Genomic DNA, 18,680 nt, shown 5'->3' on the forward strand with positions numbered 1-18,680 from the left:
GCCTTATACTTATAGCATATATAATTATTAAACTTTAAACTGTAAAAATTTTACGGGTTAAATGTAACCATCAAAACTATATGACCAGTAAAAATACAGAGTAGCAACATAGCATTTTATGCTACTGATGTTTACTTGAATATAACTTTCTGTAAGAGTGTGGTGCTGTCTGTTTTGAAAGAGGTCTGTTAATTTTGGCTTGCCTACTTTGTGAATGGTGTGATGACTCGGTTCTTCCACCATTTCCTCCTGTTGGAACTCGTGTAAAACTTTCCTTTGCACAGTTTACTGGAACTTCATTAGGCCCTCATGTGGTGTGAGTATATCCAGCACATTTCTATGTGAATGTATATATGCACATAGACTAAGTCTTACACTTTTCTCATTAGACCTCAATGGAGGAATTACAGGTGTAAATGCAGGCACACAGAAATTGTGTGGTGGCATTCAGTTGACCCAAATAAACATTAATTTTAAAAGATTATTTAATTTTGTAAAGAGTTAAGGGTTTTCTAGAGACCCAGTTTTGAGACACACCGAGTGTATGCATGGTAGACCTAAAGGAATCATAGTGTTTAGTTTCCATATTTAACATCCGGAAACACAGCAGCCAAAGGGATCTTTGAAAGAATGTCCTACCTAAAGCATTACAGTGACTTCCTTGTACCCTGAAGATAATTTCTGAATAACTCATCAAGGCATACAAAACCCTGTGTCATCTGGCCTTTGCCACGTGTATGACGTCTCTCATGCCTCCAGGTTCCTTCCTGCTTTAGGACTTAATACTCGTTCTCCCTTTTGGGACAGCTGTTTCTTAACATCCTCATTAGCCTAACTGCCTGATAGCATTTGTTTCTCATAACAAATGCCACCTTGCTACCTCCTTGTAGTGGGCTTCCCCTTATCATTTGCTCCAGTTATCTGCTGCTGCATAACAAACCACCCTCTACTTGGTGGTGTAAATGATAACCTTTTTTTTTTTTTTTTAAATTTTAAAATGCTCACAGACTCTTTAGATCAATAATTTGGGCAGGGCATATAGTAAATCTGTTTTACCTCTGAGTCATGGTGTCTGGGTCCTCAGCTGGGAGAACTGGAACACCTGGATGGCTGGGTGCTAGAATTGCCTGGCTGTGTCTTTACTCATCTGTCTGAATACCATCCCAGTGTTCCATTACATCAAAATATTTCTCATAAAAATGTCCTATATTAATATGTAATGCTGTAAATTACAAATTTCCTTTCATCTCACTGAATCTCTAATCTTTGTTTATATTGTGCTTGGTAATGAAATCAGTATCTTTAAAATTTAATATTTTCACTGTCAGTATGCTACCTTAATGATTTGTCACCCAGCAATAAATCATCCAGATCGTGTTACATAGCAAGACTAGGGTGAGTACTGTAAGATCTTTGTTTTTGTGAATGAAGTACTGAATCTACTCTGCCTAGGATACTGATTGCACTGGATAAATTATTTACTGGCCAAAAAAAAAGAAAAATACAAAAAAGCCCAACCCAGCTATTTTTTTTATGCCCGTTGACTCTATGGCTCAGAAGTCCAGACATAATAGGGGCTACTAGTTGTGCTCCGGGATGTCTGAGGACTCCTGGTATGACTCCAAGACTGAAAGTGACTCTGTGGCAAGGACCTGATATTCTTGGGGATATCTTTACTTACATAGTCAGTGGCTGGTGCTGGCTATTGGCTAGAACTTCAGCCAAGATAGCCAGAACAACCACCTGTGGCTTCTCCATGTGAACTGGGTTTCCACACACAGCAAGGTGGTTGGATTCTAAAAATGAGCATGCCAAGAGGCAGGACATGGACACTGCCAGTTTTTGAAGCTTTGAACCCGGAGACTAGCATAGTGTCACTCTGGCCAAATTTTGTGTGTTGAGGCCCTCACAGAGAGTCATCTAGATTCAGGGGAGGTGACATAATCCCTATTACTTGATGAGAAGAGTGACAGTGTCACAATGTAAGAAGAACAGCTCAGCTGGTAAAGAATCCACCTACAGTGTGGGAGACCTGGGTTCGATTCCTGGGTTGGGAAGATCCCCTGGAGGAAGGCATGGCAACCCACTCCAGTATTCTTGCCTGGACCATCTCCAAGGACAGAGTAGCCTGGTGGGCTACCAGTCCATGGGTTGCAAAGAGTTGAACATGGCTGAGTGACTAAGCACAGCACAGGATGGAATATGTTGTGTCAGCCATCTTTGGAGAACAGATGGTATCTGGCTGGGTGAGCTGTGGTGTTGAGGGCCTGTCTGTCTGTATCTGAGGGTCATATGGTCTTGGAGCCAGTTTTGAGCGGAGCGTGATTTGCACTACCAGCTTGGTCTGTAGTCATCCTGGATCAAGCGCTTCTCCATGCTTATGCATTTCCCACATTGTTAGGAATTCCTGTTTCTACTCTTAGATTGAGCCTTTGCATTTGTAGAGGGAAGCCGAGGGTTGGACTTTCAGGCAGTGCTGACTGGCAGGGTGAGTGTTCCAGGGTAAAGTGCTATGTTTTATGGATGCCCTTCAAGAATTGGAAGCTAAAGACTGCTTGCATAGTGACCTGCCAGAAACCAATCTGGTTTTGTTCTTTATTGGTAATGGCCTCTGCTTGTTGAGGGAAAAGTTGCCCCTTCACTCCTGTCCTCCTTTCAAATTACCAAGGAGTTTTCCTTTTGTGACAATATTATCATTAGTAAATCCAGCTTACTCATCATTTTCAAAAATCTCTAGTTTCAAAAATTCATTCCTAATCAAAGAATTGCAACTGTGTAGTAAGTAATGTTGAGTTCATTTCCCCTGGTTAGTCTGTTCCTCTCATCATCCCTCCACCCCACCCCTGCTTTTAGTCCTCCTTTTTTGCTCAGTAGTGAAACTGCAGAAACAGTAGGCAGACAGAAAATGAGAAAGAAAACTGCATTTCCTTGTGCAAATAGCATCCTTAATTTGATTATAGGTGCTAATATTGTGTAGTATCGTAAAATAATATTTTAAAAGAAATTTTGTGCTATAGACTTAGAGAATAGCATTACTTTAGAGGTGCTGCAAAAATGACAAACTAATCCTCTCCCAAATAACTTGAGTACGTTTGGCAGGTTCCAGAGATGTGCAAGTAAAATAAGATGGTCATACTGAATTCAATACCCATGTTTTTCAAATGTGTCTACACTTGGATTTTGACTATATACATGCACACATATTTATATGTGTATGCACAGATACGACTTTTTTAACCAGAACGTGAAACCTGGAGAGTTTCATCTCTGAGCATCTGTTAAAGTTGACAATTCTGTAAATCGGTGCCTGACATAATGAAGAATTTATTTGAGGAGAATTTGTGACAAAAGTACTGTCAGTATCATTTTTATATAGTGTTGTAGCAGAGCTATGATTTTCTTCCTGTTTTGCAGAGAGAATACACTTCTCATGCTTGTTAATGGAAGCTGCCTTTTCATTTCCCTCCGTAACCTGGTGAACAATTTAGCCACCAAATCTCTAGCTGGCCTTTCCTCTTCATAGTAATATGTGCTTAGCTGATCCACACTATATAGATTATGTTTGAGTATTTTGTGTATGCTTTCCATGAATAAACACTCCGCTTTCCTTATATTCTCTCCCTCCACTCCAAAGTAAACATTAGAATTGAAAGAGTGCAGTTCTAGACTGTCTTTTCAACGTGGTGGTGGTGTTGTCCCCCAGGGGACATTTAGCGGTGTTTAGATACATTTTTGGTTGTCACCACTGGAGGGTAGGGTGCTGTTGCCATCTACTGGGTAGAGGCTAGGGATGATGCTAAGCATCCATTAACCAGGGATAATGCACAAGACAGCCCCCTACAGCAAGGAATTATTTCACACAAACTTCAATATCACTCTGGTTGTGAAACCTGAAAATTAGGCCCACAATGTGTATACATATATTTCTGGTTAACCTGGTCATGAGGCTCTAATAGCTTTTTGAGCAATATATGGTTTTCATATTTTTTGTTACTTTAAGTATATTTGTTCTTTCCTGTTTGTTCTATTTAGTTCTTAGCTTGCCCAGTGTTTAATTTCTTCCTTTTTTTAAGATGGCATAGATACTTGCAGAGAGCTTACATTGTACAATGATCTGCATATATTCAACACCTACAGACTGTCAAAGGACTGTATGCAGCTACTTACCGAATGCCAGGATTGCTTGCATTGTCTGTTGTAGGACTTCTGTAGTCACTAAATTATCAGTCCCCATACAGTACATCACAGGAAGTTGGCAGATATAGTGATCCATCTGTTATCACACCCATCAAGTGCATTGGCTCAGAGGGAAATGGCTGCAGATTGGAGCTCAGTGTGTGAGAGTAGTGAGATTCCAAGATGCTTATCATTCTTTCCAGAAAGTCCTTTCTGGCCTTTAGATGAGCTTCACTTGCTCATTTCTAAAACCAGCTTTCAGTTTATTATATCATTACCTTTTCATTAGTGTTTTCAGAAAAAACTGGATATGTAATCAGATATTTTTCTGAAAATAAGGTTTCAGATATCATCTTCTTTCCTCACCAGGGAAATTCTTGGTCAGATTGTCATAGAAAATGAGCAGTGGAAAATTGAAACTGCACAATCTGGAGTTTTATTTTTAAAATAGTTGTTTTTAACCTGAACTAAAGTAAAGCAAGTGTAAAACATTTTTATGTTATTCCATTGTGGCCCCCCAAATTTTTTTTTCTTAAACTATATAAGTATGATCACCTTCAAGGAAAGAGGTTGTGACTTTCATTGCTAATAAGAGATGTTTAGGCAGTTTCTTGTGAATTTAAGAAACCTATTTGTTTCCTGGAAAGTCTTAGATATTTATGAAACCAAGATCACTTACATTTTCTGAGATCTTTTAGACAAAAGCATTGATGCTGCCTTTCATGGTGCTTTGAAGTTTCAGTGACTACCCTGAAGGTAAATGGGCATGTACTTATGCTTCCTATCTTGTGAATAGTCTTATTTATACAGTTTTTCCCTTGGCAAGGCATAATGTCTGGTTTTGGGAGGCAGAAATCCACTTCCAAATTACTGTCGTGTATTACATGTTTTTGACTTAATTTGAGTTCACCTTCAAAAGGGCAAAATGGTCAGAGAAAAAAATTAAACAGGAAAGCATATGACTAATTGAAAGTTAAAAGGAACCTTAGTTTTTCCAGACTGCAAGATACAAAATGAATGTGAACAGTGAATAGTTGTCTAGTCAATTTAAAAGAGCCATTGTGTTTCAGTTTCTTCTCTGTGTACCTTCATTTGTAAACATCTCTGCGGAAAATGGGATTTTCAATAACTAGCTAAAACTATAATATTTGAGTTATCTTCAAATAGATAAAAGAAATCTTTTAAATATCATCTCTCAAATTGAGAATTTACTATTGGTAAAGTGATTAAGTTATACTTAAAAATTTAGTTAGAATTTTGTTTGAGAATCACAAAATTTGGCGTCCATGAATAAGCCAGAGGTAAGTTGAGAATAATGCTACTGAAGGTAACTTCAGAAAACCATATAATATTGCCAAAACTCACATAGAAATGGATTATACAGTATTTTTATACCCCCTCCCCAAAATATTTTTGCATTCCTTCGTCTCCCCCCCCCCCCCCAAAAAAAAAAGTTCCTGTGGCCTTTACAGATGTGGCTTCAGATAACTGTAGAGAGACTTTTGGCTCATACCTTATAGACTGAAACAAGTAGCATGGTTATATATAGTTATAACAACATAGAATGTGAGTTTAAGGTTGCTAAATGTGTAACTTTATTTTCTAAATTTGATGAATATGACTGATTGTCAGAAATTAGAGGACATTATAAATTTATAGTGATGAGTTCTTATTAATAATAATAATACTAATAGCAACCATCTATAGTTGATTACTAGCATCAGTTATACTGAGGAAAGATGATGAGTTAATTTTGTTTCTAAATGTTTCTTATTGCGATAGAAGTTTTATAACTTAGAGTTATCTGATTTTAACACAAAAAACGTATAGGCTCACATCCTTACATGAACTGCTTTAAATTGTGATAGTTTATTGCCATTATTTTAAAGCATTTTAATTTAACTTAATTGATTTTTCCCCTCAAGAATCCTTCTCGTTAGTCATTCTGATCTTGTTAATGATCATGGGTTCATATAAGATCTTATTTGCATCACATCTTTCATTTATACTTGTTTCTTTAGAAATGTTTTTGTGCTTTAATTATGACCCTATTTGGTTTCCATGGAAACTGCATAAAATCACAACTCTGAGAATGTGTACAACTTGCCTTAAATCATCAGTAGAAATAAAGATAAGTGTTCTATGGAAGTGTCTGTTATGCACGGTGTTAAAAACCTTAGATTCATGCTATACCATGCTACCATATTGTATATAATTCCCTTGTCTGAAAAACTGAGTGACATTAAATTGTCTTTGGGTGATGGGTTGCCTTTTGTTCCACTTTGAATGTTTTTATTTTTAAAATAATTTTATTTATTTGTTTACTTTAGGCTGGGGTGGCTCTTTGTTGCTTAGCGTAGGCTTTTTCTAGTTGAAGTGAGCAGGGGCTACTCTTGTTGAAGTGTGAGGGCTTCTCATTGTGGTGGCTTGTTGGAGAGCATACGTTCTCGGTGCTCAAGCTTCAGTAGTTGGGGTGTGCAGGCTTAGAAGTTGGGGCTTGTGGGCTGTAGGGCACAGTCTCAATAGTTGTGGCCCATGGACTTAGTTACTTGGCAGCATGTGGGATCTTCCCGGACTGGGGATCGAACCTGTGTTCCTGCATCAGCAGGCGGATTCTTATCCACTGTACCGCCAGAGAAGTTCTGAATGTTTTGGTTTTTTTGAGATCACAGTGTATGATATCATTTAAGTACACAAGTATTGACATTGCCCTTGTGCATTTTGGAAGTGGCGTTTTTCTGTGTGGATAAAAGACAGTAAATGAATGAATAATTTCATATGATCATGTGTTACAATGCAAATGGTGAAAAAGTGAGTGACTAGGAAAGGATAGGGATACTTTAGGAAAGGGGGTTATTTAGCAAAAAGCTTCTGGGAGGAAATGACATTTTGGGTTGAGATTTGAGATCTGAACCCAGCCAGCCATGCAGTCCCAGGGGAAAGTAAGGGCAAAAACCTCCAAGCTCACTTGTTGCAGAAACAGAAAGTCAGTACTCTTGAAACTGGTAAGCTCATGGGAGATGAAAGAGATAGTTAGAGATGAGATCAGATGGACCTTTGTAGGCTGTGGTAATGAGCTTAAATAGATTATTAATGTCATGTGAAGCCATTGGAGTAGAGCTTGAAACAGAAGAATGCAATGGTGTGATTTAAGTTTTGGAAAGATCACCTTGGCTTTATCACGAAAAATGGGCTTAGAATACCAAGGGTGAAAACAATGAGAGTGGTTTAGAAGTTTTTGCTTCTTGATGAAGCTGCATTGTACAGGAAATGTAACAGCAATATACGTACTTCACAGAGTTTATGCCATGCCTTCCTCCAGGGGATCTTCGTGACCCAGGGATAGAACCCCATTCTCTTAGGTCTCCTGCGTTGGCAGGTGGGGTCTTTACCACTAGTGCCACCTGGGAAGCCCAACAAAGTGTTAGCTTATGTTTTGTCCAGATGATATCTGTTTTGTATTTACTGCATTCTATTTTTAGGCTATTTTCTTCATTATCTGATAAATAATTGATTTGCTAAGCCCTTTAGGAATATTACCTTTGAATATATGCATACTTTAGTTAAGATATTTACTTTTATTTTAAGGAGCGTATCCATGCACTTGGGCTTCCCAGGTGGCGCAGTGGTAAAGAATCTGTCTGCCACCGTAGGACACATGAGAGACTTGGGTTGGATCCTGGCCTGGGAAGATCCCCTGGAGTAGAAAATGGCAACCCGCTCCAGTACTGTTTCTTGCCTGGGAAATCCCATGAACAGAGGAGCCTGGTTGGGGTCACAAAGAGTTGGATGCAACTGAGCATGCCTGCAAGCGTGTACTTAAATTTAAAATTTATAGCAATGACTATGTTTTTTTATTCCATTTTAAGATATTTGGACATGCATTCTTAAAAGTTGTCATTATAGTATATATGCAATTAAATTTTAATCTTATATTATTCCATATATATATATTTATGTTTTAGGAGCATAGTTGAATGCATACTTTAAAACTGTGAGCTATGATAGAGAATTACATTCAAAATAAATGAATTATTCTACAAAGACGTCCAATATATAGCTCCTGGGAAATTTTACCAGCACTCCGGAAGCTTTTTGAGTTTGTTTTTCATTATCAAAACTCTCTTCTTTTCCCTTCAGTGATAAATGCTCATTATGGTAACTTTTAATTGTACTTTATAATAGCAGGTTTTAAAACCTGGAAAGGAGATTCATCATGGACAAACACCAATTGACAAAGTAAATATTAATACTGTGTTTGCAGAAAGGCCATCTATAAGTTAATAATTTGAAAGAAACATACTTTTTTTCTGCCCTGTGAAAAGCCTAACTGGTGGATAAATTCTAAGGCTAGCCTGTATAGTGTGTTAACCAGTAATGCCTAACTTTAGTGTTGAGTTGCATACTGGGTTTTGTGATTTTGGGTAGGACTTTGCTCTGTATTTGAAACCCTCACACTTTGTCTTGGCAGGCTTCCTCATATGCTAGCACTCATCCTTAGAATCATGGAGTTGGAGGGCTGGAAACACTCAAAAAGAGTGCAGAGAAGTGTGAAGAAAGCTGAGGTGCCGGAGAGTGTAGTGCTGGAGAGTAGCCTCTGTGGGTTTCTGGTCCTGTTTACTCCGTTTCCTTTTCCAGTGGTTTGCAAGTTCTGTCCTCTTTGCAAACTCTTTGTACTTATTTATGTTTTCAAATGGATCCTCGGTAACAGAACTCTGTTATTTATATCTGTATAAAACTCTAGCTGTACTACTTTTAATGTGGAGATGGAAAAGACTAGAGACTTGTTGGGGCTTTTCCGTGGGCCAGTGTCCTCCCAGGATCACAGGGACTAAACCACTGCCTCGTGTGTTACTGAACCTACTCAGCCCTTCCCAGCTCTAGATTGTGCCCGATCCAAAATCACGGGCTTGCCTCACCCTCCAATCAAAATGCCATTCTGGCCAAGTTTAGAAAGAAAATAGGATTGAACTCACTCACACCGCTGGGTAAATAACTGATCTTCATTTCCCAAAGCGCTTGCAAGTTTTCCTAATTAAATCTTGTTACTGCAAAGGAATCTTGTAGTGTTGAAACACCTTCATGAAGTAGAATGTTGGCTCTGTTGGAGTGCTTAGATCATCTATAAATTTTTTGCTTATGAGTTGGAAACTGTTTAAAAGTTTGTTAAAAGTTTTGGGAAAAGGCAACATCTTTCTGTATATGTTTCAATTTAAAGTTTTGGGGACCCTTTTAATGCTTTCTAATAGGTTGTTTAAAAATTGTTTTTAATGCATAAACTAACTTTGAAGACTTCAGGAAAGACTTACACGGTCCTGCTTTTAAAAGTGAAAAATAATGATTTGAGATCCTTCTAAGAGCCAGATTAATATAATGGAAATTTATATGTAAAACAGCAGGTTATTTATTAAAGGAAGAATTCATTTATACTGATTTTTAAAAAATAATTAAATAAGAGAGACCAAAATAAGAGAGACGAGACTTGGGCACCTGTAGAGTAGAAATTGTATGATTGTTACCTTCTGTAGTAGATGTTATTTTATTGCAGATGATAAAATTTTTAAACTTATGTAATTCTGATATACTGAGATGTATATCAGACTTCTCTTCAAAGCATACTGTGTTTAAATGCATGTTAGAGTTCAGTGGTCCTCTTACAGACACATCAAAGATGAACAGCATATTTCCTAGTTTCTAGCTTGGTGTGGTAGAGGCACGGTCAGCAAACCTATAATCCAGCAGCTAAACATTACTTAAACATTTTACTGCTTTACAAAAACTCATTTGCTGTACACAACCTTTTTTTTTTAAAAAAAGCTGTTTTTAGAACTCAAAAGTTTAGTGAACCAGACCTTTTCAATTATTTGCTCACTTTTGGTTCTTTAATGTTTTAGCAAATGTTCACATGTACAAATTGTTTTGGTAGTTATGTAGCACATTCTTGGTGTAAAATAGAGGTGTATTATAGAAAGCTTAAAAGAGAGACTAAACATCTTTTAAAAAATGCTAATTACGCAGTCTGCTAACCTTGAAAAGATACTTTCCAATATTTTTGTTTAATGTATTATCTTTTAATTTCTGGCTAATAAATAAACTACCAAGCTCCCCATAAGTGAGCAACATATATGCATGAACCCACAAAAGACTGCAAGTGTATGGATATGTGAAGAAGTAAGAAATCCTGTAAGAAAATTGACTTTACATATTGTCAATATAATGTGGTTTATGACTTTTTTCAGTTTAAATTAGGTCTTTTATATTCTTTTATATGTATAATTCAAATGTTTATTGGGTGCAGTGATTGAGGATGCTGGGTGATAGAAAATAATTATTCTATATCCCTGTTTTTAATAAAAATTACACTTTCTTTGCTGTTACAGTTTGGATAGAAAGCAGATTTTCTGTTTTGGGCTAGCATTTTATGTAAAAGGATAAATTATTTTGTATAATGGAAAATGAGAAGAAGATTAATAATACTGTTGAATTTTGTAGTCCTGTGGTGAAAGAAGTAGAAAGAAGGTCAGTAATAATTACAGATAAAGTGACCAACGAAATTCTGTAATTTTTACCTGTAAAGAATTGGGTGTATAGTTTGAGATTGCTTAAAGGGCCTGTTCTATTTCTCATAGACTGTGTAGCTTAAATATAAGCCCAGGTACCAGTCGGTTCTCAAGGATATGGCACTGAGCCTGGTCTAAGAAACCTTTGTGTATGAAGTCTTTATAGTAGTCATCTCTGTCTCTTTTGGGCAGATGTTATTTTTGCTACATTTGCTATTTTAACCTGTCAGTTAAAAAATAATTACTCTGTCAGTATGGCTGGCGGCTCATATAGGAAAAATATGCTGTCTCTTAATCAAAGGTGATTACAGTTTTTTCCTGTCTATAAATGTGCTTGTTGTGTAGTGAGAATGCATTAGTCTCAGCCTGATGTACGAAATGAAAGGCAGCAAGAAGCAGCACCATTGTTATCACTCCAGGCGTGTCTAATGAATCGTGTTTCCATGTTCTCTCGGTCACGCCGTAGAGTGCCCTCAGCCAGGGCTAAGCCTCCTGTAAAATGCTCTTTAAGATTATTGTAGCAAGAACAGAAATGCTGGATGAGTGGGGGTGGGGAGAGAATGCCAATGAGACAGCTGCCTTTCAAACACTTACAGCTGCAAGGATTACTCACTGTAATAGCAGTGACAGACAACTGTTTGAGCTTTAGTGTAAAAGGCAATTTGGAGACTTGCTCTGTTAAAAATTTTAGTAGCAGTCTGGTGTGTGTGTGTGGGTGTGTGTGTGTGGAGGTGTGCGCGCTCGTGCCGTCTAGTGTGTGTGTGTGTATCTGTGTTTCAAATCAGGTTGTTTCTGAAGAGTGGAAGGAAATATTTTTAATTTTAACTGCTCAGTTTTGCCAGTGTTGAAATCAGTAGTTGAGTCATCTTGATTAAAGTCATTGTCTTAGAGAAAGTTTATAAAATGTTCGTTTTGCAGTATTGATGGATTAAATGTATATTCTAACTGAATCATATGTCTGGTTTTCCTTTTTCAAAATTTAATTTATCTTGTGTTTCCTGTCCTGAGGATGTTACCTTTCTTGTAATTAATAGCATGTAGCTTCTTTCTTTTCTTAATATACGGCTCTTTAATAAACAACAGTAGACATTTAAAAAATCTATTTCGGATATGATGTCTCTTTTTAAAAGTAACATGTTCATTAAAGAAAATCGCTAATATACACAAAGAGGTAAAAAAGAAAATAATAATTATTCTAGCATCAAAGATAATTGTTAATTTCAGTGGCTGTGCCTCTAGGCCTTTGTTTGTTTATGTGTATTATAAAATTAAGAGAATATTAATAGCTTGAAAGGATAAAAATTAATAATTACTTAAAAATCTTTGAAAAGAGTAAAAATGGGGGCAAGTTTAGTTCTTCGAAGTCAGTAACAGCCATTGTGCAAGACTTTTTTTCGTTGTGTAGCTATTAAAGTAGCACGGCAGCCTGTTTTCTGTAGCAGTTGTCTTTTGAAGGTCTTATTCAATTTATCTAGAAATTTAGTTCAATTTAAAGTTTAGTGGCTTTACATGGAGTCCTGTGATCCATTGAAATGCTAACTTAGGTCATGTCTCAATTGCTTCAGTGGTGTGTAGAAACCGTCATTAAAATTCTGGTTATCCTGCAACTGGCAGAGAACTCATGCTGTTAGAGATTCCTTCGTTAGACATTATACTGTTAAAATTTTGAATTACAGCTGTGCTTCTGTCTGATGAATATTGTCAATGTTCGTCATCATGTAAAGTGGCAAATAGGTCGAAACAAATGGAGTATTTTGATATATACCTTATATCTCAAATTCTTATTTGATTGATTAATTGACATTGGGAAAGTTAAAATTCATTTCAACATATATTTGTTAAGTGATAGCAAGTATTCGACATCCATGAACAATTCAGGGAAATCAGAGCCCTAGGTGGGTTGAATTTTATATAAGTAATAAGTCAGTCCATTTAGTTATTAATGACTTCAAATATAGATTTTACAAGGCAATCGATGGCAGCATAACTGTGATCAATCAATAGTGTTGTATGTAATTGGATTTTTTATGGGTATTGTGCTATATTTCAGAGTTAATGTAGCATTATGCTACTTTGTTACTCAGTTTTTTTATGTCAGTTTTAAGAAGACACTGTAAATCAGCTATACCTCAATTTAGAAAAAGAAACAGCAGATACGTCAAAAAATCTCCATATATTTATCTTGAAAATATTTATTGCAACTGTATAAATTGATAAATGTTATTATGTTTGCTAAGCATAATTCCTAGGTAGTAGATTTAATTTAAAAAAAGAAAAAAACAAACAAAAAAATCCTAGTGGGCTTTACATATTGCAGATAAAGGTTTGACCACAAAGGCGGTGGGAAAATTATAAATCCTGGATTCAGAGCTGCATTATCTTTATCATTTTGCCTCTGAAATCTAACTGGGAAATAATCTTCTTGTTTCATGTGCCTTGCTTTAATCTGTTTGTATTTCTGGAGTTTGGTGCACAATTTGATTTTCAGTAATTTTAATGGCTGAATTGGGAGTGCCATCCCTGGAAAGTGCCCCTCCCCCCTCCAGTATTTGCAGTGGCCAATGTGGTTACTGAACTCAATGTTCTGGATAATAGGTTTCATTAGTTTTGATGCCTGAGGTAAAAAAGCAGTAGGTGGGAGTAAGAAGTGTTTTTGATGTCTAGACGTTCATTTCAGCTGTTGCTGCAATATGATACATTAAAAGGAAATATGTATCATAGCTCTGAGGAAATATGTATTCTTTGAAAGTAATTCTACTTTTAAACTGTGTAAGGCAGGGTGACCTGAATTCTAAAAGCATGAGCTTGAATTTCTTGAAGGTTTCACAATTTTTATGCTCCTCCCTTACCCTATTTCATTCTCCCTCCTCCCTTTTTTCCCCCTTCAAGTAAAGTATGTCAGTTTCATTTGTCGAATTGGAAGACATATCTTTCCATGATCTCTGCTGGGAAACACAAAATCACTGAAGTATATGCTGCTTTGATATTTTGCCATATTGACTTTTTTCCCCCTGAACGTTTTATATGATTTTTCTTTCAAAGAAGCTTATTAATTCTGCAAGGAACCATGTTTAGCAAAGTTGAAAGAATTTGTAGTACAATTTGTGATGATTTTAAAAAGTTATTTGTGAGCTAAGCAGTAATTACTGCTATTTAAATTTTTGCTTCTAAAACACTGTCTCTCCACTAAAAGAAAACATTTATATAATAGTTTTACAGTTTAAATATTTGATTATGAGGATTACTATATTAAAAAAGGTTAAATAACAGCCATTTGAACAAATTCTGATTACAGCTTTTGCAATTTAAGTTAGATAACTTTAGTGCCAAAATTGTTTTTCTTTGTAAATAGGCAGTTATGGTTGTACTTAATTTTATTTTTCAGTTCAGTCTGGCTTTAATCGACCACGAAATATCAAGAGTGTTTTAATTTAGGAATTTATTTTGGCTGAGTTTTGCCAGTCATTTTTGGTGCATTCATTTTACTTCTTTTGTTGCTTTTATTTCCTGAGACTGTTAACAAAATTTTAGAAAATAATTTCCATTATATAGAGTAAGTGTATTCTATAGAGACAGTCTTCTTGATAATTTATATTCTTAAGGAGTTAATAAGCATTTTAAGTTGAAACTTGAAAGATCAAAAGAATTAGAAAGGCTTTCTTTTTTTTTTTTAAGATGAAGACAGTGTGCCCTGGGGAGATTGTAGGTTTCTTAAGGAGAGGGCCTAGCATCTGCCTACCTTCTTGTAAAAACTTCTTGGCAGTTGGCTTTTCTTCTCAGTCCAATTGGAAGGGAGATAGAGAATTAAGTAGTAAATGCACCTCATGTCATTTATAGCATCTTAACCTAGACTAGCTACTTTTTAACTCCTCCATCTGCCAGCCCCTCCCCCCTCAAAAAAAGATTATTATTTGGAAAATCACAATATAAAGTAAATGAAGTATTGGTTTAAATTTTACCTTGGGTGAAGGGTGTGTCAGATATATTAGTTTAAAAAATCTGTTCTGTGATTTTCTTTGACTTTATCATGGACCTGTACAAATAGATTGCAGAAGCACTTTCAGTTTTGCTTAACCTTTGAAAAGGTTACTTTCCAGTTATTTAGAAAACATTAATTTAAGGTGCAAATTGTGAATCCAAGGGGAAATTTAAGTGTGAAGTTTGCCTTTCTATTTGGCATGAGAATAAGAGCTGGGGTGGGGCAGTTTAACAAAAGAAAACTTATGGAGAAGTATGGTGTAATAGTAGAAAGAGCATTGGGCATTAGTAAGAAAACTTGGATTTGAATCCCATCTTTGCTGCTAATCCTCTTTGTTAGATGTAAGGAGATTTTACATTGAGACGAATTCCAATGAAATTTGAAAGATGTGTACACACATAATAACAAGTCAATTTAAAATAGATTTATGAATATCTGAAATGTCCTAGTCAGTGCAGTCATGAAAATAAATTGCTTCCCCTCAGGAGTTTAATTAATGGAATAAGTTTTATACTTTATTGTTTATAAAAGTAGATACAAAATGATTTGATCCCATTAGCTGTTGAGTGTGAAAGTGAAGTCGCTCAGTCGTGTCCTACTCTTTGTGACCCCATGGCCTGTAGCCTACCAGGCTTCTCCGTCCATGAGATTTTCCAGGCAAGAATACTGGAGTGGGGTGCCATTTCCTTCTCCAGGCGATCTTCCCGACCCAGGGATTGAATCCGAGTCTCCTGCACTGTAGGCAGACGCTTTACCGTCTGAGCCACCAGGGAAGTCCTGTTGAGTATAGATAACATTTAACTCCAGATTTTTGAATTTATTATGTGACCATCAGGAAGTTTATTTTTTAAGCCTTAGTTTTCTCAAATGGAGATTAGAATAAAGTATATTGATCAGTGTTTTTAGCTGCACACTAAGAAGAGGAGTTGGATAAGAGAATATTGAGTATTGTCTTTTAGGATCAGTGCTGCAGACGTGGTCTGAGAAAACTGTGTTATCACCACCAAGCCCTTGATGCTACAGTACCTCAGGAAACTTAATCTTGCAGCCTCTGTTTTTAGTGCTGACAGAAAGTTCTCTCTATCCACTCCCTTTTGTGTCCCAAGATCTAGGGTCAAAATTATGATGTAGGAGCATCTAGCATTTAGCTTATGGATCCTTGTCCCACTTGTAGAAGAATCAGCATTTTCATCTCCTGTTAGGGGTGACTGACCATCCTTGTTCCCAACCAGAGTTCATGAAATAAGCAGTTTGCAGTGATGGGAAGAAGTCAGGTATTGAGTGAGAAAAATGAATGCTGTGTGTCCTTTTACTCTGTCTCAAAGTGTTGTGAAAAGAGGAACCCCTTCCCCTACATTTGTATGTAGTGATATAGTGCTTGGTTCAGACTTGGTATATGAAGCCTCATTAAATGAGAAAGATTGTTTTCTGAATAGAAAGCTAACCTTGACTGTTTAAGTTATTTTGCTTTCCTATTAGTGTTTTCAAAGAAAAGACTTTCAGCATTCAATAGCAGATTTGAAAAGTATTTAAAGTAATTTTGCCTCACAGTGGTTTTCAAAGTCTGTTTGATTTTTGAGAGCATTCCTGATTTATAGCCAAGAACGGTTGGCCAGTGATTATTGGCCAGATATCTATTACCAGACTCCAAAAATGTCATTCTAGATTTTGCTTCTTTTGGAATTTTAGAGATTGATTGAAATATACATCAAATGTACATCACCCTTGTATTTCTGAAAATTCTGTATGTGAAATTGATAGAAATAAAGTATGTTCTGACTTAATGTTCCTTTCTACAAGTTTATTGGCTATATATAAATAGTAAATTAAAAGGGTTAGCATATTAATGCATTATCCTTAAATCCATAGCTTATATTGATGGTTTTTATTACAGTGGTTAATCTTTGATCACAGTTGTTGACTTCCAGTAAATTATTGGCTGCTTTGAAATCTGTAATAAATCATATGACTTATGAAACTTAAATGTTTATATGAAGTTCAAACACTGTATCCTTTTTAATTACCTCTGCTGACATATTTAAAAATTTACTGGTTAACTTACAGGATAATTCATAATTTTCTATTACTGTTTCAGCTTTAGTATACTTTTCTTAAACAAGAGCTTAATGTGGAGGGATCTGTTTTACTTCAGGTTACTACTTTCTTCCCTGTTGGTTTATTACATTGGTTCCTAAACTTCGTTATACTGTATGAGGGAGACATGAGAATTTAATTAATAATATTAATAAAGATACTTTTTCAGATTTTTAATATTTAAAAAGCAAAGCATCTTTCTGAATTATTTTCTTCTCTTGGTATGATGGTGGATTAGTTGCTAAGTTGTGTCTGTCTCTTGCTTCCCCACGAACTGTAGCCGGCCAGGCTCCTCTGTCCATGGGATTTTCCAGGCAACAATGCTGGAATGGGTTGCCATTTCCTTCTCTAGAGGATCTAAACGACCCAGGAATCAAACCCAAGTCTCCTGCGTTGCAGGCAGAGTCTTTATGGACTGAGCCAGGAAAGAGACTCTCTCTTTGTATTATTTATAGTGATTAACATAGAGTATATACTATAAATAATAGTATATTATGTTGTTTGGGAGGACCACTGTGGTTGGGTCTGTGGTCTCTTTTTGTTTACAACTGTTTTTTGCTCTTAATAATTTAGGTTAATCAAATAGACACAATCCTTTGAATAAAAATTATGTTTAGAATATATATTTAGAGTAAGAGTTCTTTTAATTCACACTCTGTTCTCATTTCAACACTAAAAATGTATTTTAAAAATCAACTCATGTATACCCGTGGTGGATTCATGTCAATGTATGGCAAGACCAATACAGTATTGTAAAGTAAAATTTTAAAAAATAATAAATTAAAAAAAAATCAATATAAGCATATTCCAGAAGCACCCCCAACCCAACCTCCATGCCCCTTGCCCCGCTTTCTCATACCCTTATGTTATGAGCCCTCCTCCCACCACCCCCATCCCTGGAAACCACCAAGCAGTTCATGTTACCTCAAGTTTGCCTTTGCAAGAATGTCATACAGTGAAAGGCAGGTGGCCTTTTAAGTGTGACTTTCTCCATTTAGCCTAATGACATTCATTCATGTTTTAGGTGATCAGTTGGAGTAGGAAATGGCAACCCACTCCAGTATTCTTGCCTGAAGAATTCCATGGACAGAAGAGCCTGGTGGGCTATAGTCCATGGGGTCACAAAGAGTCAGACACAACTGAGTGACTAACACTTTAATGACATTCGTTCATGTTTTAAGTGTATCAGTAGTTCATTTTATTTCTGAGTGGTATCTCGGCGTATGGATTTTCCACTGTTTGACCATTCCCCAGTTGAGAGACATTTGGGTAGTTTCTAGTTTTTGTCAACTATGAGGGCAAAAAAAAAAAATGGCTACAGTTTTTCATGTGAACCTAAGTTCTTATTCCACTTGAATATATACTCAGGAGGGATATTGCTAAGCTGTATATAAAGCGTATGTTTAACTTTTGAAAAATTGCCAGTCAGCTTTTCCAAAGTGACTTTACTAATAATTGCATTTCCATTAGCAGTATAGGGCAGTATGGCAACCCACTCCAGTGTTCTTGCCTAGAGAATCCCAGGGATGGGGGAGCCTGGTGGGCTGCTGTCTATGGGGTCGCACAGAATTGGACACAACTGAAGCGACTTAGCAGCAGTTACCTATATGCTCACTAGCACTTAGGATTTTCAGTTTTTCTTTCAAGCCATTTTAATGGGTGATATCTTACTGTGATTTTAATTTGCATTTCCGAATGACCAATGATATTTTGAGCATATTTTCATGTTTTTATTTGCCATTCATATATCTTTTTTGGTGAAGTGTCCAAATTTTTCTCGATTCTCTAAAATTTTTTTAAAAAAATTGTGTTGAGATTTTTTTTTTTCAAGAACAGCATTTTCTGAGTACATGTCCTTGACAGATACGTGA

General features: G+C 36.2%; 1 protein-coding gene across 2 annotated transcripts in view; it reads left to right on the forward strand.

Moving 5' to 3' along the window:
- The window catches only part of MED13L (mediator complex subunit 13L), a 283,774-nt gene that overhangs the window by 123,318 nt on the left and 141,776 nt on the right, over positions 1 to 18,680 (forward strand). The window lies entirely within an intron of this gene.

The sequence above is a fragment of the Oryx dammah genome, unplaced genomic scaffold (assembly GCF_014754425.2).
Source record: "Oryx dammah isolate SB20612 unplaced genomic scaffold, SCBI_Odam_1.1 HiC_scaffold_12, whole genome shotgun sequence".
NCBI lineage: Eukaryota > Metazoa > Chordata > Mammalia > Artiodactyla > Bovidae > Oryx > Oryx dammah.